Source organism: Callorhinchus milii, unplaced genomic scaffold, assembly GCF_018977255.1.
Source record: "Callorhinchus milii isolate IMCB2004 unplaced genomic scaffold, IMCB_Cmil_1.0 Scaffold1, whole genome shotgun sequence".
In the NCBI taxonomy this organism is placed as follows: Eukaryota; Metazoa; Chordata; class Chondrichthyes; order Chimaeriformes; family Callorhinchidae; genus Callorhinchus; species Callorhinchus milii.
Window position 1 is genome coordinate 61,186,802 of NW_024704742.1, and position 26,079 is coordinate 61,212,880.

The 26,079-nt window shown below is 42.4% G+C and overlaps 1 protein-coding gene across 2 annotated transcripts in view; it reads left to right on the forward strand.

Annotated features, from left to right (window-relative positions):
• The window catches only part of gpm6ab (glycoprotein M6Ab), a 177,157-nt gene that overhangs the window by 107,428 nt on the left and 43,650 nt on the right, over window positions 1-26,079 (forward strand). The window lies entirely within an intron of this gene.

Genomic DNA, 26,079 nt, shown 5'->3' on the forward strand with positions numbered 1-26,079 from the left:
GGATAATTTGTTCCCTCGTTGGTTCCTCAGCACACTGTTCTAGAAAACTATCTCTAATGCATTCCATAAACTCATCCTTTAATTTACTCTTGCCAATTTGATTTTTCCAGTTCTATATGAAGGTTAAAATCGCCCACTATTATTGCGTTACTTTTGTTACATGCTTCTCTAATTTCCTGATTAATACTCTGCCCAATACTGTAACTGCTGTTCGGGGGTCAATAAACTGCTCCCACTAGTGTTTTCTGCCCCTTGTTGTTTCTTAGCTCCACTCATACCTGATTTTCAGGCTTAAGATCCTTCCTCTCTACTGCTTTTATCTCATCCTTTAATAACGGGGCTATTCCCCCCACCTCGTTTTCCATATTGCCTATCTTTCCTATGCGTCAGATACCCTGGAATGTTTAGCTCTCAACCTTGGTCTCCCTTCTTCTGTGCTGTAAGGGTCTATGTTTCTATAGTGTCTAGCTGGATAGTGTACTCATTAGAAATGCTAAATAAAACAGGTTTTGCTTTCATTCTGAATAATGATGATAATAATCCATGTATCTGCTATAGAGCATTACTACATCAGTGAGACGTCTCAACGCGCTTCACAGAATACACTCTAAAGTGAATTGTCTATTTTGTGGGCAAAACGAGGCAGCCAATTGAACACAGCAGTATCCCACAAGCAGTCCTGGATTGAGTGACCACATTTTAAAAAATCATTTAAAAGGTTTCACACTGGATGGTTCAGGAGGTGCCAATCAAGGCTTTAGCACTCGCTTTGCAAGCGAGAGACCTGAGTTCAATTCCAGGCAGGGTGAAACCTTGGGCAAGTTTCCTTACTCCACACGCCTAATAATAATCCCTCCAAAACCAAAAATAATAATAAATTGGTCATTTTCAATCTACGACTGTTTGTGGGACATTGCTGTTGCAATTGGCTGCCGCGTTTGGCCACAAATATACAGTCAATTCACTTTACAGTGTGTTCTGTGCAGCGCTTTGGGACGTCCTCCCGACGTGAAAAGCGCTATAAGAAATGCAAGGATTATTATTATTATATTATTATTACAGATTTCAGGCTAGGACCCTGGTATACGCTCCATGGCCTGATTTTTTTTTTACCATGACAGTGTTTCGGGCACTGGAGAGTGTCACTAGGTGCTGGGAGGAAAATTACTTAGATTTCCCACTCACGATCACTATTCAGAAATGCTGGAAGGGCTGGAGATTCCCTGTGATGTCCAACTCTCACTCCAGAGCAGAGGTTGTCACTATGGAACGCACCTCCCTGGGGTCAGTTGTATGGCTCCCAAAAATCCCGGGTCTCATAGGACTGGCCCCACGTCCCAGCAAAGTTGCTACCCCTGCAACCAAACCCCACGACAACATTCCCACCACAATTGAACCCCTGTTTGGACATCAAGACGGATTGAGAGGGGTGTGGTTCAATGGCTGGCCCTGATCTGAATTAAACCACCAATCAGAGTGCAAGGAGGGAGTGGGGATGGATTAGTTGCTCTGATTGACATGTTCGGCAACTAATGGCAGTCGCCTGAACGATGATATTCTCTAATGGAGGAGGGGCTCTGTTCACCATATATCAATTTAGTACTGGTCATCTTGCAAAATATAGGATTTTCAATTCTCTGTGTTGTCTTAGTAAACTTTTTCTTAGTTTAGGAAGGTTGATTATGACAATGTTTGAGAATCCAGGGCGAATAAGGTATCAACAATGGTCGTTTGGTTTAGTTACCCGAGACTGCCCAGCACCAATGGAACTTTATCCCAGTAGAAGGAAGTTTTTTTTCCTTAAAGAGGAAAAAAATGGGCAAAATGAAAATGTTAAACCAACAGTTCACTTTAATTTAATTGAGTAATGTCACAAGTTTTGTCTTATGTTGCGAAGTTTTGAGGTTTATGGCATTGGGCAACAATTGTGATCACCGATGTGCCTTTTCACACACAGCTCCTGATTGTAAATTGTTCACATGGAAAAGAATGGCTTTTATGCCTGGGAACTAGTCTTGGGAACAACAATGACATTGTGGCCTCAGAATGATCTCTGGCCTACAACATTATTGTAGGAGGCCGGTCCGAAAAGCGGCATGACCTTGTGCTTACCAGATAGATAAAAGGGGCACAATTTAGTATGTGACACAAGGGCATTACTTTGGTCTAAAGATCTTGACCTTCATCAATTTGAGGCTCTTCATTTGTTTACACACTTTATTCTGCGTAAACTTAAACCAACTTTGTCAACTGATTTCCTTTATACATTAGCAGATTTTCAAAGTTAATTTTTGTGATAATTTTGCAAGCACACATAATAATAATCCTTGCATTTGATATAAATGATATTTGAGCCATTCAGGTCAGAAGGACACCTTAAAGAGCTTCACAGGATTTACTGTGAAGTGTAGTGACTATTTTGTGGACGAAATTCCAAACAGCAGTTGCCAAACAAATAGTTCAGTAATTTTAGTAATAGTTATTTTTAGCCCTGCATTCAGTTCAGAGAGAGAATATTTGCCTTTGATACAGCACCTTATCATACTGAAACATCTCAATGTTCTTTCTGTAAATTGTAATGATTGCATTTGGAGGCAAACTTTCCGTTTTCCTGTTTTACAGCTGTAAGGGTGAACACTGTGATGTTGTGCCATCGACTGGTAATTATTCTGACTGACTTTGTATGAATAACCAGTGATTGCTAACTCTGTATGAATAAACTTCTGATTTTCATGCATACGGTAAAGCCCAGAGATGCATGAAGTAGCCATTTGAACCATCCACTGAACCTTGCCATCCCAAAAGAACTTCTGACAAGTTGTGACTATATCCTACCTCTAAAGCATTGACATGATTTACTGAAGTACTCCCAGTGTGTCCCAATATTGATCTGTGGTAAGACTGTAATATGACAATTTGAGAACATCAGTCCTTCCTCTATCAAAATGATTTCAGTGGATCTAATCTGATAACCCTGAACTGTTCTCATTTGCTAGAACTTGTTTAGTTTTGCATCCCTTTATAGTTTCACTGCACTGCTGTATTTGTGGTAGTTGCTTTGAAACTCTCTGCTGCAGTTTAGACCTTGGCAACTCTTCAGTTTAATTGGAACCAACTTACGATGCTTCAGTTTGTTTGTGGAGATCTGAAATGAGTGATTGGGGAAGGATGGGCAGCCACCAAAAGTGTAACCACCCTTAATTGCCAGTGACCCATTTTGTGGTCACTACCACTCCAATGTTCCGGCAGGTTAACAGTTTTCCATATGTTGTGTAGCAATATGGGATGGAAAATATTAGTCTTTCCCCTAGTAGCTTGTTAGCTGTATGTCATTGACAGCATGCAGCTTGTTCGTGTTAATTTCATTTTTACTTTTAAAGCTTGCAAGCCATGGTGCCCATGTTGACTGTGTGTGTACAACTGAAGATTCTCTGGCAGGCGTCAGACTGCTCGAAAGTGGCCCTTCACTCCTGTGACGCACAGGAAGCTAATGCCCTTTCTCACTGGCTTCTGTGTAATGTAAAAGGTGTCATAGAGCTGCTAAGTGTGGGTGTTCCAGCGTGCCATGCCTCGGTAATAGGAAGCCAGTTCATGAACAACTATTGTCTGCACAGCAAGCTTGCAATCTTAGCTTTGCCATTGGGTTAGCACCAGATGGTGGTTAGATGCTTCGCCATCAGAAGAAAGGGAACATTCTGTCACCTCCTAGTGTCATTGGCAAAGGCTTTGCTAGCAGATTGCCTGCTCTGCTTCTGTCAGGAAAGAATATGCAACACTAGGAAATGTGGCTGAGGAAAGGAAAAATGGAACAAAGGAAAAGAGAAAACGTACATTTTTTTAAAAAAAAGAGACAACAGTGCTTTAATCTGGATCTCTGTGAATAAGAGTAAAGGGTTCCTCTGAGGTTACATGCATGTTGAGTGAGAATTTTGGAACTGGTGCACGTTGGATTGCCTATGTGTCATTTATAAATGACATGGCTCACAAAAATCCATTTTGTTGCTGAGAGGCACCAAAAGAGAAACATTGACTTTCCTTGATGACCAACTGTAACATACAACAGCAGAAAAAAACACAGAATGGAGTAACCTGAACATCTGACCGCTGTAAACCAGGCTACTTTCTACTTATCTTGGGGCACCTTGCAGCACCATTAGAACATGGTTTCCTAGAATTGAGGATGCACATCTCCAAGTCTGTTATACATCTCCATCACATCTCCATTCACATCTCCAAGTCTGATTTATTTTTGGATTAATACTTACAGGGTGATTCCCCCATCACAGGAGTTTTTCAGGTCCATAAAATTAGATTCTGGGTTAAGACTGTACTGTGAAGATAAAATGGCCCCAGTCCAGTTTCTGGGTTGCCAAATGAACGCTGACATCACTTTTGGGCTTCTCACATGGACTTCCTGCAGTGCTGGTCAGCACAGCCATTCTTGCGATCATGCTTTGCATTAAAGACAAAAAAATTAGGAGCTGAATGGACCCCCCCAGGATTCAAATCCAGCACATTTTGGTCCCAAGTCTGGCATTGAACCAACTGGACTGCTTGTGATGTTTGGTGGAAGTAAGTGTAATAAACAGAGTTATAACTTGCAACTTTTGTTATTAAACAAAAAGGCTTTATCAAATTATTGATCGGAAATAAAGTGAATATTGACCAGGCAAACATGGCAGCTAAACTGCTCCAGCCATGTCCCTTGAGCAATCAGAAGAGCAGTCAACTAATTTGAAATTTAGGGGTAAATTTGGATAAGGATGGGGAAAATAAACTAATAACCAGGAAAACACTCCACGTTTGTTTGAAATAGCAATTGCAGGACTAAACTGAATCACAAGACGGACTGAACTTAAAATTAATAACATGAACAAAGCATGGGATGGTTGATCTGGAAGTAAATAATTGTGTGTGATGTAGAATTTGTAGGCAAATAGGATACACTGCTCCGTAAAATGAAAGAAAATTACAGCACAGAAACAGACTATTTGGCCCAATCAAATCTGTGCTACTTTGCTTTATTGCATACTAGCTGTACTCGTTGCAGCTTCGCTTGGGACCAAAGGATCCAATATGGAATGTAGATTGACACACAGACAGACATTTCATATTTATACTAATCTGGGAGGACTCAGTGGGAGGACTCGGCGCTTTAAAAATGTAATATTGTTGTTGTTGCTGCAACTTAGCTTTGTCTGTGTTCTTTATTTGGTTCCCGCCGCTTGGCTAGGTGTGAGCTCTGTGACGCAGGATACCACAGCGCCACGGTCAGCCGGTGCGGCCACCAGGTGTAACTGCAGTGTGTGTGTACATACATAGGTGCTCTGTGACACACGATGCCACAGCAGCATTTTGACTCGACGGCCACCAGGTGTAACTGCAAAGAAAAATGCAAAACTGACAATAACTCATGAATGATAGGAGATACCTGAAAACAAATATGCCCATAACACTCCCATGTGCAAGTCCTTTCCGATGAGGTTTTATCATGTCTGTACATCAATCAGTTATTGAGATCCTTCTTGAAGCGCAGACAGACATTGTCTTTTTATTAATTTAGATAGATGAGCCAATCTAGGTTGGCTTAGTTGGTAACACTCTCACCTCTGAGTCAGAAGTATTGTGATTCAAGCCTAAATGTCAGGACTTTGAGCTCATGTATCAATGAAATTGACACGCTAAAACAGTCTTGAGGGAGCGTTGTAATATCAGAGGTGCCACCCTTAGTTGAGATATTAAGCTGAGGTCCTGGGTACCTGTGCAGTTGGAAGTTAAAAATCCTATTTGAAAAGAGAAGGTAGTTTCTCCCGGTGTCCTGACCAACAATCCCCCAAATAAAATTGGCTGTTCACTTCATGGCTGTTCATGGGATATTGCTCTGTGCAGATTTGTTGCTGGGTTCGTCTACAAAATAGTCACTGCAATTTACAGTAAATCATGTGAAGCGCCTTTGGATGTTTCAATGATATAAGGTGATCTATCGAATGTAAGAATGATTATTATAATAATATAAGGGAGAACGTCCCAGCACCTTGGGACATCCTCCCGACGTGAAAGGCACAAGACAAATATAATTTTGTTGTTGTTTTGTATAGTATCTCCTCTCAATCTTCTGCTTGCTTCCCTCTTTATAATGTTCTTTCTCAAGTATTATTTTGGAGTCATCAATCCAATTCCCATTTGAAAGGGGCTGTGTTGAACTCAAGGGAATATGGAATCCCTTTACAGGCACCAAGGCTTTCCATAGAATATTATAAACACGATTCATTTCAGAAAACTGAAGGGTTAGTATACTGGTTGTTGCAGGAACCATGGATTCAGCATTTGAATGAGAACGGCCTGTTGGCACTCATGGAACCTTACCACATCTGGATGTGTTAATCTTGAACCTTAATTTCTACAACTAATGGTTCCTTTGTGAAAACAGCAATGGGTGACATTTCTAAGTGCTGAGCATAAACCTCTGTGTTATTCTTCCTATTAATGAACTGTTTTACTGAAGTCATTGGTTCACAATTGATGACAGGAGCAATCGGTGTCAAGTATTTATATTTCCCTCTAGAGAAGCCAAGGAAACCACTTATTGAGGTGGGCCTGAGCTGCTCCCTTTACATCACTGCACCACTGCTAAGCACCTGGCTGCAATGCAATGAGTACTTTGGGTTTCCAAAGCGATGTTGGATTCAGCATGTTAGCATGCAAATCCAGTCTTTTTTGTAATGCCACAGTAGATGCAGCGTGACCATCTATGGGAGGTGAATTAGCTTACTCATTTGAAGTGATGAGATGACTGAAACAAGCTGGGCTAATAATACTATCCACCGATATTGCCATCTCCTTAGCACTTTGCTTCTTCAAGACTATTTCTCAGATTTATGTTGTCAGAATTCTTGGTTTACTGTTTTTTTGTTAAACAAAAGTAACAAATACATATTCTACGATGAGACTGCTTTTCATTTTTAAAAGGTGGTAATGATGCCACCTTTAGAAAGACTTCAACTGTTTATTTTGACGTTTATGTTAAGAAGGCAAAATTGTTAACTTATTTTGTTTATCTCGGTGTCCAATACACGCAGAAACCCATCATCTGACTTATGAGAGCACTCCCTGATAAGTCTCCTGCTGTTTATTCAGCTGGGATCATCCCATATGTTAGGTTTAGGCTTGCAGGCTTAATAAGTACCGATTTGATAGTGTGGCACTTAGGCAATAGCAGCTTGCCTCTCTGCACACCAATTAAAGTGGATATCAAGCTCTGGATATATGAACGTGTTCACAAACCTGGTTTCCAGTTAAATCTTCCAGCAGCTGTTGGCCCAAATTTGGGTTTCCTCATCAGCTATTTGATGGACATCTTCCTTCAGCAGGATTGGAGGACCTATACTGCACAATGTGTCAGGCATCTTGATCTATAAGTCCAATGTCACTTGCTCAATGCAAACTGCTTAATTCAGATCCTTGAGAGACTTATATTGACCCTTGTTTAGGACTCTCTTTCACGTTATCTAGGGAGCTCAAAATACTCAAGAATTGTAGAAATGTGTGACATAGGAGAAATCCATTAGCCCCTCAGTTTTGTGTATGTGCTTGTTCCTGCAAGTAGCGACAATCCAAATCCTGATTCTCTTCTTTCTCTGTACCCTCTAATACCCTTCTGCTTCATGCACTAGTCTAATTCTGTTTGTTTAAATTGCCTAATTTCACTGGCAAATTATCCCATTTCCTGATGACTCTCTGGCAGAAGTTCTTCCAAATATCTCCTTTTATTTCCCTGGTAACAATGTTGAATTCACATCCTCTTATCCTCGAATCCCCTGCCAGCGGAAGAGTATTTCCCGATTAAGTCTCTGAAACCCTTTCATTGTCTGATGTGCTGGCTGAACATTTGCTCTATCTGTTTCTGGTGTGAAACTTGTCCAATTACAGCCTCAACCTGTGGTGTTGAAACCCACTTGATTTACATTTTCTGGAAACCGCTGTTAAATAACTAATTTTCCAGAACTGTATTAATTTACGGATCATTGGCGTTCTCAATGGATCACTAACTGATTTGCATAATGAGGCCTTTGTGTATCAACTGGTCACTATTGATAAATTTAGTGTGGAATTCATCCTGTTTTTGCATCTTTCTTGTTCTCTCTCTCGCTCCCTCACTTCTCCATCCAGCCCCATCCCCACATGATAATGATCCCTATGAAAAACAACCCTATACTACATTAGTATGTTAGTAACAGTCCTCAGTAAGTAATAATAATAATAATCCTTGCATTTCATATAGTGCTTTTCATGTCTTCTAGATGTTTCAAAGCGCTTCACAAGATATACTGTAAAGTGAATTGACTGTATATTTGTGGGCGAAACGCGGCAGCCGATTGCGCACAGCAGTGTCCCACATATAGTCGTGGATTGAAGTGACCAAATTGTTATTGCTTTTTTTTCTTGAGGGATTATTATCAGGTGTGTGAAGTAAGGAAACTTACCCAAGGTTTTACCCTGCCGGGAATCAAACCTAAGTCTCTCGCTTGCAAAGCTAGTGCTCTAACCACTAAGCTACAGGACTCCACATGCATACTGTGGATTACTGTCTAAATGCATGCAGGCCAGGAGAATGGATGAGGATGGCCCATTCCACGCCAGTGTCTGCCATCTAACGCTCGAGGGATGTGATAGATTATGGCTGAAGCAGCTTCACAAGATGCTGCCTGAGCCTGACCTCCATTGTTAACACCAGGAACACAGGCTCCTGTGTTGTTCAGGCATCTGCAGAGAATACTAATGCTGAAACCTCACACACACACACACACAGCTTTTTCTGTCTGTGGTACTCTCCCACAGTGTTGTCACCTGGAACTCTGACCCCTGTGTACAGATCAAGTGAAAGTTAACCATCGGTTGGGGAACCCGCACCCTAAACTGTGGGAAATTGACATCTTGCCCAAAGGCAAATACTTTCAATTTTAATATATGTCCTGCAACAACTGGTTAAATTTTGTGAAACATTTACACTTAGAATTATAGAAATTACACATTGAAAGAGGGTGTTTGTCCCATGGAGGCTCTGCTGGTGTGCTCACCCATGTTCACAGCGGCCTGTTATTAATCCTCATAACCCTGTTATTAATCCAGCAAGTAATGTAGATAGAATTGCCAATGAAATAGTACCCTCCTTGGCCTACATCAGTCCTAAGGAAAATGAATGTTGCACACACTCTTAAATATTGCCACATGTCTCATCGGGTTCATCGAAAGGAATTGGAGTGTTAGACCTGTTATTTTTGAGCAGGGATTCTTCCCATTCAGCTCCTCTTAACCCTGCAAGCTACAGCCCTAATAGATATGTATGGTGTCCAAGCTGGACAAGCACAATTTTGCCAGAGAATGCTCTCAGTGCTGAGCTATACAGTGTCAGCTGGTTAGACTCCAGCAGTACATCAACGCACACTCTGCGAACTCCAAGTTTTGCTTATAATTACCCAGCAACAACAATAATAATCCCTGCATTTGATATAGCGCTTTTCATGTCGGGAGGACGTCCCAAAGCGCTTCACAGAACACACTGTAAAGTGAATTGACTATATATTTGTGGGCGAACGCGGCAGCCAATTGCACACAGCAATGTCCCACAAACAATCGTAGATTGAAAAATGACCAATTTTATTATTGTTTTTGGTTTTTGGAGGGATTATTATTAGGCGTGTGGAGTAAGGAAAGAAGATTACAAGAAGATTACATTTGTATAGCGCCTTTCACGTCAGGAGGATGTCCCAAGGTGCTGGACAGTGTACAGCATTTCACTTGGTATGTAGGGTGTGTCCTCAGGGGTGAGTGTGTGTGTTCCATTCTAGCTGCAGGAACATTTCCATGTATGGCATATATAGGTGGCATACATATATATATATGTGGGATCCTGTTGGTTTGGATACTCTTAATTACTGTGATGAGTTTGTGCACTGTCAATTCCATGCATGTGTGCTTTGGACACCTCATTGACAAAAAAACCCTGAGCAATTAGAACTTATTCCCGAGAGAGTTTACAGAGAAGAACCTGGGATTTTAGGATGACACCAATATCTGGTTGGGGTTTCTTTTGGATGTGCTGCTTAATGAGCTGGGGGTGGATACAATGTTGGCTTCAAATGTGGCTGTATTAATCTGTACCCTATGCCATTTCTGAGACGTGACTTGTAAGATCCTGTTTTCACTAACATCAAGATTTTGCGTTTAATCTTTAGGTTGTGAAAGTGAGTCCCTAAGTGATTTTGACAGATCCCTACTTGCGTTGTGCAGCTCTGGAGCTCGTTATTTTTATAAGTACTCTTGAGATGTATAAAAACGTGCCGATTGTGGAGGAATGCAGTTTTACGTGAAATTGACTTGATTCCTAATCTGCAAACAATAAGCTGCATTGAGAAATCTTTGGACTTGCATTTTGTTTTGTTTTTAAAAAAAGCACCTACATTATTTCTTGAGACTCCAATAAGCAGCAGTGGTTGCTGTGGTAACCCTGTTGCATTGTTTAAAATTTGCCCAGTAACTGTGGATAATGTGTCGGGAATATTAATAGAAATGCATACCACCATGTGCTATTTACTGTTTCTAAAGAAGAGGTCTCCTGATGCTGACATCATCAGAGCCATTGTCACTGCTTCACAGAGAGATTACTGGTACTAATTTCAAGTGAACATCTTCCCACTTCTACACAGTTATAGTGACTCCTACAAATGCAAAATATAGAAGATGATGACTAATGAGATAAAGACCCATACTTTCCTTCTGAGCGGTAATTGCTGTGGCTTCACTGTGCCATAAACAACTGACGATATCAAGCTACTTAAATTCCATATTTCAATTTAATGTGCATTTAATTGTAACAGGGTGGCAGTGGTTAAGTTAAGTTTCGCCCACAAAATATAGTCAGTTCACTTTACAGTATATTCTGAGAAATGCTTTGAGATATCTCAATGACGTGGTATTTATGAATGTTGCTGCAATATGTGAAAATGTGTCAGAAGAACAGGACTGTGCTCCTATTGAAATAGTCCAGTCAAACTTCAGCTTCACGATATTTAGTATTAGCTACTTCTACAAGTTGGTTCTGCCACATGACTACTAATCCATTCTGAACCAGGTGGAGGAAAAAGAGAAGGCAAGACAACACAGAAGAAAGAAAGCATCCAATTGGCCTGGCCTTCTATTGACTAAAATGGAAATGCTCTTGTACTAATATGTCCCAAACTATCCTACATTCCATATGGAAGGATGTCACTGTCGAGGTAGAACAGCCTAAAGGAAGGAGCACAATAATGAATTAAATAAATGTTAACTCATAATTCATAATGTACAACCATCAGATTTGGGATGTGATATTTATAGTTTGTCTATAGCTAGAGTGGGCTGGGAGAAACTCCCTTCTCTTTTCACAAAGTACCATGGGATCTTTAATGTCCACCTGAACAGGCAGATGGATGGTCGGTTTAACATCTCATCTAAAGGGCGGCAACTCCAACAAAGTAGCATTGCCGCACAAATTCCCCATAAGACCTTATTCTCCAGAAGGCTACCTGGTAAAGAACAACTCATGAGATCCAGAATTGGAAAAAAAATAACAGTACAGTACATATCCTTCAGAGGTTAGTTTTTTTGGCAAAGTATTTATGGTATAGAATACTTTCGACATAATTGACGGTTGAACCTGAGTGCTTAATAGCATTTAAAAGGACACTGAATAAAAACTTGAGGAAAAATCATTTTGATGATTGTAGGGAAAAATTGAATCAGGAGAAATAGGTAGCTGTGGTTAGGGATGCTAGCACCAACACAAGCATAATGGGTTGAATGTATACAATGATACTGAAACATTTCTATGGTTTAACTGGTGAGAGAGGTTCACAGGACAGCCAAAAATGTGATGGAGACTGAGAAGAATCTGCTAGTGTGCTCTCCACCCAAGAAATCTTGTAAGAATGGCTGTGGTTGACTTTCCAACTGACATTTGTTTATTTCCCTCATCTTCACCCACAAAATATACAATCAATTCACTGAAAAGTATATTCTGTGAAGCACTTTGAGACATATCAATGATAAGATACGGCGCTGTATCAATTGCAAGGATTAATATTATTATTCAGGGTGGTGAATTCCTTATGTCTTCCCAAATATGTGGCCCCAGATTGAGATCTCACCAACTGTGAAATTGTAGAGATGGTGGGGGCAGCGAGGGGGGTGGGAAGATAAAGAGTCAATCAGGAGAGCCTCGGTCTTGTTGACGTTCACCTGAAGAAAGTTAGTTCTCATCTAGGACTTGATGTCTGACAGACATTCAGTCAGGATAGTAGTGGTCCTGGAGTCATGGGTGGAGGCAGAGAGATAGAGTTGGGTGTCATCTGCATAATGTGGAGGTTGATCTCATGTCTGCGGATGATGTCACTAAGAGGGAGTGTGTAGATATTGAAGAGGAGGGGACTAAGGACAGAGCCCTGAGGAACGCCACATGAGATGGTCTGGGGGTTAGAGGAGAAGCAATTTGAGGAGATGAAGTGCAGGCGGTGTGAGAGGTACTCTGAACCAATCAAGGACAGCGCCATGGAGGTTGAGGTGAGAGGAGAGGTGGTGGATGAGGATGGAGTGATCGATGGTGTCAAAAGCAGCAGAAAGGTCAAGGAGGACAAGGAGGCAGAGGGAGCCCTGGTCGCAGATGGACAGAATGTCATTTGTCATTTTGACCAGGGCGGTTTCTGTGCGAGTGCGGCATGAAGCCCGATTGGAGGGCTTCGAGAAAGGAGTGGTGGGAGAGGAAGGAGCTGAGAAGCAACAACTCGTTCCAGAACCTTGGAGAGGAAGGGGAGGTTTGAAATGGGGCGGTAGTTTGGGAATAGAGAAGGGTCCAGGAAGGTTTTCTAAGGATAGGAATGATGACAGTGGTTTTTAAAGTGGTAGGAACAGTACCAGAGGATAGGGAGAGGTTAACAATGTCAGTGAGTAGAGGGGCTGGGAGGTAAGGAGTGGGGTAGGGATGGGGTCAAGGGATCAGGTGGTGGGTTTCATACGGGTTATGGTGGTTATGCTCAACTATTACATTAGTTTGATAGGTGAAACACCTGTCACGGCTGAAGCAAAATTGGTGAAGTGGTGACTCCCTCGCAGACACCTTCCAGTGTTTATTTTCAAAAAAAGCTTTTCTAAAATAAACCATGCAGTATTTCTACCCCACAGCACAGCCAGCGTCTATCGAACAAAGACAAGGCAGGGGGTCCCATGGGTGTGAATGAATTCCTGTTCTATTCACTGCAGGTTCATCTCTAGTATGCCTTACTGAGTGGTACAGCTTACATTGGGGACCCATGGTCATTTACTATGTCTGAGCATGGACGGATACACACACTTGTGACAGCAGCCATTTTAGGTGTTATTGTGCAAGAAAAGTAGCTAAACAGCACATGAAAATCTGCTCTATTATCAATATAAATACAAGCTAACTACAGGCAAATATATGGAGGAAATATCCTTCAAAACCTAGAATTTTTAAAATATTTATTTACTAAGTCGTTTATTTTTTGTGTTTATTTTTAAACGAATAAGCCTGTGGGGGAGTTGAATCTTTGTTTTTGAACACAGCACCGTGCATTAGCAGACGCAATGAATAGCACTGAGGGTTATTGTTATTCTGCTCATGCAGTCGCGAGCTGCAGAAATGGAGCTTGTCAACATAACTGGAGCTGTGTGCTGTTGCCAGGCACCGCTCTCACTGCATTTAATCAGTGGGAAAAATGACTGTAGCTGTTGCCCATCACTGGCTGCACAGAGCAGCATTCAAATAGTGAAGTGAAGGCTGAAGGAGGATAAATGAAATGTAAATTGCACAAGATATTTCTATATATAGCCCTCGACACAATGATTTATAGGAGGATATGGTATCTCTTCTGGGATACAACTAGAGGAATTTTAACCAAGGCTTATGGCTCTGGTCTCTAAATTGATTTAGATTCAATGAATGGAACCTGTTACCTAGACATGATGCATGCAAGGTGCCTCGTTCCGAGGTGAGTTTGTCTTTCTACACAAGATGGAGTTCAAGATCTGATGTGTGGCATTTGCAAATTACAATTCAATGATCGATCCCTCATCCTAGCTTTGAATGCAGGATTGACATCTGGATAATTAAACATTGAGTGGGTGAGATTTACTTCTTGGGCTGAGAAGTGAAATCTCTCCTGAAAGAGATCCGATTGCAGAATTGAACTTCTGCTCACTGTACTTCAATTCTTGTTGTTTCAAAGATTTAAGATCCTTTGCCTTTTTAAATGTTATAGTAATAATTATTCTTAAAAAGCTTTGCATTTCATATAGCATCTTATCACATTGATAAGACATCTTATTACAACAACAACAACTTGGATTTATATGGCACCCTCCACGCCGGATGGCGTCTCAGAGTGCTTCACAGTAAAGGATCCTGGGGCCGAGCCAGGGGGAGGGGGAGGAAGGTGACCAAAGGTGCGGTCGAAGAGAAAGGTCTTCAGCAGAGACCTGAAAATAGGAAGAGGGAGCAAGGCGAAGGGAGTGAGAAAGGGAATTCCAGAGCCTCGGGGTGGAGTGGCTGAAGGCATGGCTGCGAGGGTGGAGCGGAGGACTTGGGGGATAAGGAGGCAGCCAGATCTGGAGGAACGAAGTCAAAGGGTACTGTTTTGAGGATAGAAGAGGTCAGAGAGGTAGGGGGTGCAGAGGATGGAGGGATTTGAATACAAGAGTGAGGATCTTGAAGTTGATCCCCTCTGGGATAGGCAACCAGTGCAGTCTGGCAAGGACTGGGGTGATCAGGGAGCGGAGTTTTGTGCGGGTGAGAATGCGGGCGGCACAGTTTTGAATGATTTGGATTTTATGGATGGTAGTGGATGGGAGACCGGCGACAAGGGCATTAGAATAGTCCAGCCGAGAGGTGATGAAGGCATGGACCAGGGTTTCAGCGGCTTTTGGAGAGAGGTATTGGCGGAGCCGGGCGATGCGTCAGATGTGGAACAAGGCGGTGCTGGGGAGGGACCGGATGTGGTGGAGGAAGGATAATTGGGGGTCGAACCTGACTCCTAGGTTGCGTATGGGTTGGGAGAGTTTTAAGGGGAGGTCTGGTAGGTGGAGGAGGTGAAAGCTGTGAGATTTTAGACATTGATGAGAGTCAAAGATTGTGGTATCTGTCTTGTCACCGTTCAGCTAAAGGAAATTTGCGCTCATCCAGCCCCTGAGATCTGACAGGCAGGCTGACGGAACATCAGGGGACTGAGGGTCGCAAAGAGAGGTGGAAAAATTGAGTTAGGAGTCGTCCGCGTACATGTGGAAATGTACCCCATGTTTGCGGATGACAACCCCAAGAGGGAGCATGTAGGTCAGAAAGAGGATGGATCCTTGGGGTACCTCGTAGGTAACCGGATGAGAGCAGGAGGAGAAGCCGTTTGTGCAGATGTACTGCTGGCAGTTTGTGAGGTGGGACTCGAACCAGGCGAGTGCGGTCCCACTGAGGTGGATAATGGAGGAAAGGTGGTGGAGGAGGATGGCGTGATCAACTGTGTCGAACGCTGCGGAGAGGTCCAGGAAGGCAAGGAGGCAGATTGAGCTCTGGTCACAGATATAGAGATGTCATTTGTGACTTTCACCAGCAGTCTCTGTACTGTGGGCGGAAACCGGATTGGAGGGGTTCGAAGAGGGAGTAGGAGGAGAGGTATGCGCGACGTTGATTGGCAACAATGCGTCCTAGGACTTTTGCGAGGAAGGGCAGGTTAGAAATGGGGCGGTAGTGGCAGGGGTTTGAGAGATTTAGGGAAGGTTTTTTGAGGAGGGGTATGGTGACAGCAGTTTTGAGAGGGGGCAGGGACTGATCCGGAGGAGAGGGACTAGTTGATGACATTAGCCAGTAGTGGGCAGAAGAGGGGGAGCTGGGTGACCAGCAAGTTGGTGGGGAGGGGATCGAGGCAGCAGGTGGTGTGTTTCATGGAGGTGATGGTGGGTGAGAGGGAGGAGGGAGAAATGGGGAGGAAGGAATGTAGAATGGGGATGTTGTTAGGAGCAGATGATGGGGAGGGTGAGGGGGACAGAAAAGGCGAGGTGGTGGGTGACAAGAGGCAGGTGGGTGAGGCTGCCTGGCGGATGTTGTGAATTTTAGATGAAAAGAAGTCCATGACCTCCTCGGACTTGGCATTTGATATGAAGATTGAGGAGACCTGAGGGGGCTCATGGAGGAGGTAGTACATGTGGAAAAAAGCATTTTAGGGTCGTGTTTAGCCTCCAAGATGATGTTGGAGTAGAAGCCATTTTTGCGTGTGTCAAAGAACGGCGATAGCTGTGGAGATGCTCGAGCCACAGTTGGCAGTGGACTGGTAGGCCAGTTTTCCGCCATCTGCGCTCGAGCAGCTGGGTTTGGGTTTTAGGCGGCGGAGATCGTTGTTGTACCAGGGGGATCGGGTGGTTTTGGAGATGGTCCTGGATTTCAGGGGGATGAGGGAGTTGAAGATGGAGGAGAGCCGATCATGAGTAGCTGGATGGCTGCTTCAGGATCTCTGCAGGTGGAAGGCCAGAGGGATAGGATATTTGATGATGCGAGGGCCTTTGTGAGGGTCTCAGGAGGTAGCCTTTTCCAAGGGTGGTAGAGGATGGTTGAGGGCTTGGTGGAGGAGAGAGGGATGTGAGAGGAGAAGGAGATGAGGAAGTGGTCCGAGATGGTCTTGTCCACTATGCTGAGGTCAGAAATGTCAAGGCCGTGGGTGATAATGAGGTCAAGGATGTGACCACGTTTGTGGGTAGGTGAATTTATATGAAGGGTGAGGTTTAGGAGAGGAGGGCAGTGAAGTTAGCGCAAGGGAAGTTTAGGTGGAGGTTGAAGTCGCCCAGAGCAGAGGGACAGGGAAGAGAGGAGAGTAGAGATGTCTGTGTGGAAGGAGCCGGGGGGCTTTGGGGGGCGATAGACGAGGAGGATTTTCAATGGGAGAGAGGGGTGGAAGAGGGTGAGGTGCTCGAAGGAGGGGAAGCAACCAGAGGAGTAGGGGGTAAGACCAATGGAGGTCTTGGAAATGAAGGCCACCCCGCCGCCACGTTGGTTTGGTCGGGGGGTGTGATGGAAGGTGTAGCCTGGAGGGGAGGCTTCCACTAGGGGGAAGGAGTCATTGGAGGAGAGACAGGTTTTGGTGAGCCCAAGAATGTCAAGGTGCTCGTCCAGGATGAGGTCGTGGATGGTGAGGGCTTTATTTGAGAGGGAACGGACATTTTGGAGGGAAATGTGGGTGGGTTTGCTGGAGGTAGGAGAGAGTGATGCGGAGAGGATTTTTGGGTGTACAGGAGAGATGGTTGTGGCAGGTGGTGTGAGTGGAGAGTTGGGATGGTATGTATGAGGGAATGCGGAGTTGGTTTTGCCTTAAGGAGGCGGTTTGAGCGGAGGGAGTGAATGATTGGACACGTGGGGTTGCTGCTCTGGGACAGTCAGTGCCGGGAGCCACGATGGACCCGGCGTAGATTGCCCAGGCTGGAGCAGAGGGAAGTGGTGACGGGGTCGAGGAGAGAGAGAAGGCGAGCAGGGCGGTGGGAGAGAAGGACAGAGGGGGAGTAGCGGATAGAAGGGGATGGGAGGAGAGACATTTATAGTGGAGGGGGAGGCTGGGGTTGGGGCAGTAGCCAAAACGCGCACGCAGAGACCGGGAGCGAGCGATCAGCGGGACAGCATCAGCCCTCAGGCTCAGCCTCTCAGGTCATGCACAATCAGACAGTCTCTCACACACAGTCAGACCGTCTCTCACATTTACTTTAACGAAACAACAGAGCCTCAAAGTGCTTCCAAGATTTAGCTGCAAAGTGTAGTGACTGTATTTACAGGTGAACATAGCAGCCAATTTAAGCCCAGTAGTTTCTCACAAACAGCCATGTGACTGGCTGAACAATTTTTATGTTATTTGGGTGAGGAGGTTTCATCAAGGAAATACAGATTTCAACATAGACATTGTGAACCAGTGATGTCAATGCATTTCAATGATATTTTAAAGTGAACTCTTTTAATTGCCTCAGTGGGAAATCAAATGTAAAATTAATATGCTGCTGCACAACTATTCTTTCCATGTTGTTATTGTGTAAACAATGGCACTGGTTCCTTACTATGTTCATAATGGAAATGTCACAACATGTCACATGTGAGAGAGGCAGTTGTTCAATGGCAATAAAGCTAATGACTGATTGTGTGTAATCAGTCATTACTGTGCTTATTAATAATAATCGCTGCATTAATAATAATCCCTTGGTGTGAAAGATGCATTTGGCATCTTTCACACCAGGAAGACTGCTCAAAGTGCTGTGAAGTGGATGACTATTTGTAGGCAGTCCATTTGCATACAACAATTTTTCACAAACAGCCATGAAGTGAGTGATCAATTTTATTTGCGGAATTGTTTCCCAGGACACTTGGAGAAACTTTCTTCTCTTTTCGAGTAGTGCCATGAGATCTTTAGTGTCTACCTGAACAGGCAGATAGGACCTCAGTTTAATCTCATTCGAACGACAGCACCTCTGACAATGCAACACCTCCCCCTTCCCCCCCACTTCACCACTATAATAGAGGTTTCAGCCTTGACTATATGAGTTCAAGTTCCAACACGGAACTTGAACCTGCAACCTTCTGACTCAGAGTTGAGAGCACTACCAACTGAGCCAAGCTGACATCTAAATATGTTATACATATGCTGTATTGCCTTTCAGAACCTGTTCACGTGCCTCTGAGCATTTCTCCCAGCCTAGCCTACCAGGAAGAAGAAAATAACTTGAGGGCATAACTTCCAAGTGGTAATTCATGTTCTATTTCTATTCTATTTACGTCTTTAATTGTATTATTCTAGAATGCTAGTGGAATTCTTGTCTCCACCCCCCACCATCATAATAAATCTTAAATCAGTTATTTATATACATGTCATTCTATTCATGGGCCAATTTCGGGTGATGTATGATTGCATTACTCATCTGGGTTGCTGACAAATACTCCATGATCAGCGGCATAACCTCTCCCACAAGCTACACGGGCTCCTTGATCTCAAATACTCTATGCATGGGAGCTAATAGCAACATCTAAACAGAATTCAAGTTTGAATAGAGGCCACACGGATGGCTGGTAGAGGTGGAGGTGGGGAGCTTTACTCTGCCTCTCGTTGTGATTGATGCTGGCTCAGGGAGTCAAAAGTACAAACGTGTTCTGTCCCTCAGCACTCTCATTGCTCGTCTTGAGAACATAAGCATTCCACCTCCCCCTTCAAGGTCTGAGAATTTGAAGTTGGACCAATCTAGATACTGATCCGATGCCATAACAAGATAATGTGGATAATTTCCTTCTACCATGATGGATGTTGTAGAGCTGAGAGATTTGAACTGGATTTCAGATGTCTGGCTATGATTCAATGTTATTTTTGAGAGCTGATGACTGTGCCTTTACAGTTAACTTCCAGTTAATTTTGAGCAAGTAATTGTTGTTGTGTAGCTGTCTGCCTCCCTGGAAATATCTAAACTTTCCATGCATTTAACATTTGGATAGTTCATTGATATATGCTTTTCGGGCTCTCAGATGGGTGCAGGGGGCAATCTTTTGTGTCAAGTAATTGGTTAATTGCTTAAATTGAGTTAATTAATTGGTTAATTATTAAATTGAGTAGTTGTGTCAAGTTCTTAGGGGTATTATAACAAACATGTTGATCTGTTGTCATCTTTTAAAAATAAAGTCTTAAATGAGCTTTCAGTCATTAAGTCCAGCTCTCTGGAATTCTCACCCCAAATCCTCTTTACAATAATTTGACCATGCTTTAGGTCACTATTTTCAATACCTTCTCTTTTTTTGGCAATCCTCATTGGTTTCAGTAAAGGGCTTTGAGATTTACATCCGACATGAAAGGTGCTAATGGAAGTGCAAATTTTGAGGTTTTGAACTCATGAGTCTAAAATCCAAAAACCTGCACCGTCCACATTCATAGTTAATTTCCAGTTTACATCAGCTGGAGATAATTGCCTCAAAATAAATGGAAACTGGAAAGCAGGAGATAAAAATAAGTGTTTTTGAAATGTCTTAATTTCATTTTGTAAATTCAGCTCAACAATCCGTTTTAAGGTGAATCATCAGTGTGCTTTCCAATTAAAGGTCTATCTAGTAAATAGTTCACAATAAGCAACCCAGGAGAGAACCATTTAAAACCAGAGTAGTTTAACCAATTACTTGACCTAATGCAAGTAAAAATTTGATTTTATTCAACTGTGTCTTGTCTGCAATAAGAAAGACTGCACTTTTTGAAGTGTAATCAGTGTTGTGAATTACTCATTTATGAAATAATCGATGCAATCAGTGTTGCAAATTATTCTGGGGGAAACCAGGTGGCACATGATGGGATTTATAATAATTCTTTCATTTGATATAATTCTTTATCATGTAGTTAAAACACCTCAGAATGCTTCTCAGGATTCACTGAAGTGTGGTGACTGTGTCTTTGTAGGAAGGTTTCGTACTTCATTTGACCGTGGATGTGTGAATGTTTGTTATGGCGGTGCACAGAGGAAGGTTCCACTTCATGCTGTTTGTCTTTAGGATTGGAAATGAGTGTTCCTGCCAGGAGGTGGTGATGTAGTCAACTGGAAGCAGATGGTCCTGGTGGATTATGTCAGCTCGCTAATTCAAAGAGCTCAATAGACATCCAATTAGGTCAGTCCCACTTTGGGACAATAGAGAGCACTTATTGTAGTAATATCCTAAATGGGCTTCAAAAGAAGCCTGGGATTGGGATCTTCCTGCTCCCAGATGTCCTCAAATCTGTATCATGTGAGGTCATCAAATTAATGCGGCCCCACCATTGGTGGGTGGGCCTTCAACCACTCTGCCCCCACCGTCTGGAACTCCATCCTGCAGTCCCTCTGCCTTGCTCCCTCCCTTGCCTCCTTCAAGACCCGTCTTAAAACCCTCCTCATCGATCGTGCCTTCAGTCACTCTCCTTCCCCCACCCCTTGCCCTCGACCCTCCCGACCCGCAATTCAGGTCTGAAACACTGATTGTCCAGCACTTTGGGAAGTCCTCCCGACGTGAAAGGCGCTATACAAATGTAATTTTTTTGAGGTTGTAAACATAACTTCATTGTTTTTAAATGTGGTAGCCATTAGTTTTATTGGATCTTGAAAGTAATTTGATACTTGAGTATGGTGTTGAGTGATTGTTGGAGGTACTGTCATTTGGATGAAACATTATAAGTACAGTTCCATCTAGCTGTTCAGGTGTTCATGATGATGATCATGATGATCCCAAAGAGAGGGAGTTTCTCCTAATGTTCTGGTGACTAGACCTCCAGATTTAATTGGTTATTAATTTGATGGTTACTTGTGAGACTTTGATGTGTGCAAAATAACTGTTGCTTGCTGACAAAAGTAGGCACTTTATAAGCTTGGCAGTAATTACTGTGGAATGCTTTGAGATAGATGCTATGCAACTGTAAGTGCTGGTAGGTGGGTGGGAAAATGCAGTATCTTGAAAGTACTATTTGCACTGCACACTGAGACAGTCTTGTGGCAGAAAGCAGGCATTGCAGCATTGAGAATGGATTCTCAACATCTTTCCTTATCCAATTCAAGATAAAATTTTGGCATGTGATCTGAGGTATATTTTCACTGTATCCCATCCCAATATTATCCACATGTTTTTGTTGCCTGATTTCCTCCTTAATGACCTTCATCTTACTTTATGCACGTTCAACATGTGGAAACATGTAATTGTTAGTGCAATTTTATCTGGTTCTCAGAATGGTTCTTTTGAATCAGAATTACTAGGTTAGATACAATGCTTCATTGCACCAATACAAGTAGCAACTATATCAATATTAATTATTAATATTAAAATGTTATTTTTTATTAAATCTATTATCTAGGGCTAGATGTAAAGGAATCATATTTCAGTTAATGTGTAAGGAACAACTTGCAACTCGCTGTTACATAGTTGATGTTTTTATTTAGTAAATTACACTTGTAGATTTGAGTGGGTTGGACATTCTATTGGAGCAGAGCTGTTTGATGTGTGATCTGACCGAGGTTTTAAGATAACAAGTGTTTGAGTGAATCAATTGTGTAAGACTTTCCTCTTAAGTAAAGAATTTGAGGACAAGAAAGCATGAATTGCATGATTGTGACCAGGAGATTGAAAGCAGAGATTGAGAACAATTTCTCCCTGTGGGTTGTCAGGAATGATTTGCCACCTGTTAACGCAGTCGACTGAGGGCATTTAAAAAAGAATTGGACAACCACAGATAGAGGAAGGGTATTAAAGGGTACAGGGGATGAGCAGGAAATTCGAATTAGGATGGATGGGTTTTTGGGGAGGCAAGACCAGCACAAAATAATGGCTGAATGGTCTCCTGTGTCAATTCCATGGTTCTATGTACTATTTTCAGTTCATGTTAACATGATATTACAATGAATAGCTGCTGACATGTTGCTTTGAGGTATGACTTGAAGAAAAAGGACAGTATAGTGATTCTGGTTCTTGTTTCTGTTAATTGCCCATTATTCCAAGTGGGTTTTGTTCAGTCCCAGAACTTGAAATGCCCTGAGTTACACTGTGTGTTGAGCACTAACTAATCTCTTTCTCATACCAATTTCTCTTTCAGATAACTGAAGCAATCAATTAACATTCTTGTTACAACTAAAGTAACAATGATTTATAACATACGCTTCTTTGCCTCACTTGCCTTCTTCAAGGCTCTCCTCTTCAACCGTGCCTTCGGTTACTCTTCTGAAGGGAATAGTATCTGTACGCATCAATTAATAATGGAAGTAGACTCTTTCACTCCTCCCGTCAGATGGGTGTCAGACACCTGCTGGGATCAGTCACTGTGGATATTCTTAGACATGGTGATGGGGTTCCACATCTGTCAAGACACTAGGCTCCCCACCCCCCACCAAAAGAGTACTTTTGCCTTCAGGCTGATATTAATTATTTTTCCAAATGGTTTTCTATTGAGAAGTAAAAACTTTAAGGGATTTGGTGAAATGTTTTTTTTTTAAAAAGTTAGCAATGGCACAGACTGAAAATTTGTTTCTAATTGATTCTATTATCTACGCTAGTTACTCTCTGTTACCGATCAAAGCTCACTGTTTTTAGCGCTCTTTATAATAGAATAATGTTGTTTCAGCCTGTACGTTTCTTCCCTTCCAGGCCTTCAATTGCTCTGTCCTTAAACCGTTCCTAATTAATCTGCTGGTACTCTTTTGTCCTCACTACAGTTGTTTCGGGTTTTTGTTTTGGTCTTCAATCTTCCACTTCTCTGGATCCTCGTTTCCTCATTTACTTCCACTCTTTGTGAAAGCTTTTTATTCTTGTGCATCTTTTGATTTCTCGCCTCTGCCTCCCAATTCCCCAGTGTGCTACCTGCCTGATCTAATTTCCTCTTGGTGTAGGTGTAATTGTCTTCTACAAATCTTTTCTTTTTTCCCACTGCTATCTGATTTGCTGCATGTATACTCCTCTGGGTTGCTTTTGTCCTTCATTTAAGAACACTTCTCTTGCTCAGATTTTGGAATGCTGGTCTGATCATTGTGCCTGTGCTGCTGGTGCGGTTCCCAATCACAGTCTCCACTACAATCTTAAATGGGATTTACATTCCTGCCTCAGATAATGTATTATTTATCTGTTTCTGCCTTATTCCGAGTAGCCCCAAACAGCAGTTCAAATTCTCAATATTGCGTCTCCTTCATTCTTCAGGATCAGCAAAGCTTCTTGCAAAGCTCCACTCGCATTTTCCTTTGCCATTTCTATTGCAAGATTAGCACTGGAGATATGATCCATGTGATATGGACATCACCTGGTGCATATTATTTTAATGAGATTGAGAAATCAACACCACAAGGTGACCATGATTGCACCCTATGCATAAGTATGGTGGCTGTTAGAATTGTGGTGCCTACTGTGGCCAGCAACCATGGAAAAAACATACCTAGTGCTAGAAGACATTTTTTGACAACAAAGAAATTGTAACTAGTCTGTAGGTTGGAGTGCCTTCAGCAATTTCATAGTCCCTGGTTTCTCTCCATCCTGCCTTGTAAACAAAGTCCTTTGTGACTCTGAGTGCCAGATTTACAACATGTTTGTCAGTGTGAATCTCAAAAGGGCTTAAATGTCAAGGCAAATTTCTTCCAAAACCATATCCTGATGATTTACTAGTTTAGAAAATCTGGCTCCAGGTTTGATTTACCTGGCGAGGGTATATGGGACTGTCAGTGATCCAGTGACAGTATGTTTGGCTATCTCTCTAATTCAGCGATTGGTAGATAGGCTGAGTCCAAGATCAAATTATTAGTGTTTGGAACTGTCATCTAGTGATTGATGTTCAACGTTGTGTCAGTGATCCAATGATTGGTGTTTAGGACTGTGCTAGTGATTGTTATGTGCTGGCATTTCACTGGAAGGCTAGTGTTGAATTTGCTCGTATGGCTCCAAAGATTTCAGACTAACAGATATGCAAATCCTTAGTCAACTTACATAGCGATTAATTGCTTCGGATATTGCTTGCCGTAAGGTTTACATCCAGTTGATAATTTCCCTGGATTTTCAGAATGCATTTGATGAAGTACGACATGGATTTTTTTCTAAGTTGATTTGGACTGATGTAAGTCATGGCAAACAAAAGAGAACTGTCTTAGCAATAGAAATTCAAAGGTGATAATTGATAGCAAAAAGCTCTGCTTTGGGAGACTGATTCATGGTGTTCCACAAAGACGTGTGTCCATACTGTTCACGTTATTCTGAAGTTTTTTTAGAGAGGAACATTTCTTCATGAATATATCAGTTTAATCGATTTCAACAAAGCAGCGCTGCCTAAACATTGCATTGGGAGTGTCAGCCTGTACATATTTCGGGGGCGTGACCCTGCACATGCCAAATCCTGATTCCCAAATGGAATGCTGTAGAGCTATTTCATTTGGACTTTATTAATGCTACACATATCTAGGACTCCAATATTAAAATAGATTTCATGTTTAAATGAATATTTTGCCCCTTTAACCGACCTATGATACTGACTTGTGACGCCACAACCAAACATCAGGAAGCCGTCCCTTCCATCTTATTTAATCTCATCTACCCAGTCTGCCATCCTACCACAGCAGTCAGTGATTTCTTAAATGAGTCCAGTGCCCTGGACTCAACCATTTTTCCTTGTAACCTGTTCCAGCTGTTAAGTTGCTTCTGTGCAAATAAATACTTAATGATGTCTGTTCTAAAATTGCCCTCACCTCTGAATCTGTGCCCTTTAGTCCTCACTGCCTTGGCGCATCTTAGATGTCTCTTCAGTGCTGAAGAACCTCCACTCTTCTAAACATTCCTCATAACTCATCTCTCTGATCTGAAGATCATCCTTGTTGCACCCCTCTGCAGTGCATCTAAGGCCTTTTACACCTGTATGTGTGCACATCTCTGTGGATGAGTGTATGCTAGAGGTCAGGTAAAGAAAACCAGGTTTGTCTTTGCTGCCCATTTCAGAAGATCTCCTGCCAACTCTCACTTTCAAGGCTAACACATGAAGACTGGGTGAGCTACTAGAGTATGCATAATACTTTTAATACTTATGGATTCTTATTACCCTACAGAACATTAATTAGAGAGAAGAAAATTGGTGATCAGCTAACAATTATTTCCCGAGTTGCTCTTTACTGAACTCACAAAAGAATTTGTATTGTTTTACGATGGCTTTCCCATTCATGATCAATCTATAATCATCCCTTGCTTCTGTTATCCTCCAGCTTTTTCATCTCTTATCTTCATGCTCGCAGGCATGCTCAGCGCTTCTGACTCTTAATCTGCTTGGTAACAGAGTCTCGATTAGCAGCAGGAGATCTCGCCGATCAACAGCCAGCAGTTATCGACTCGTTGCTTTGCTGCTGACAACTGGTGTTCAGGAGCATATTTCATTAAATGTACAGTGTGTGATCCCAACACTGTGATAACTAATTGCTTCAATGAATCCTGAAAACACTCAAAGCTGGTAGGAAAATAAATGAAAGCATTTTGTGCATTGGGTTTGGAGCATCTTGTAGAGTCAACTT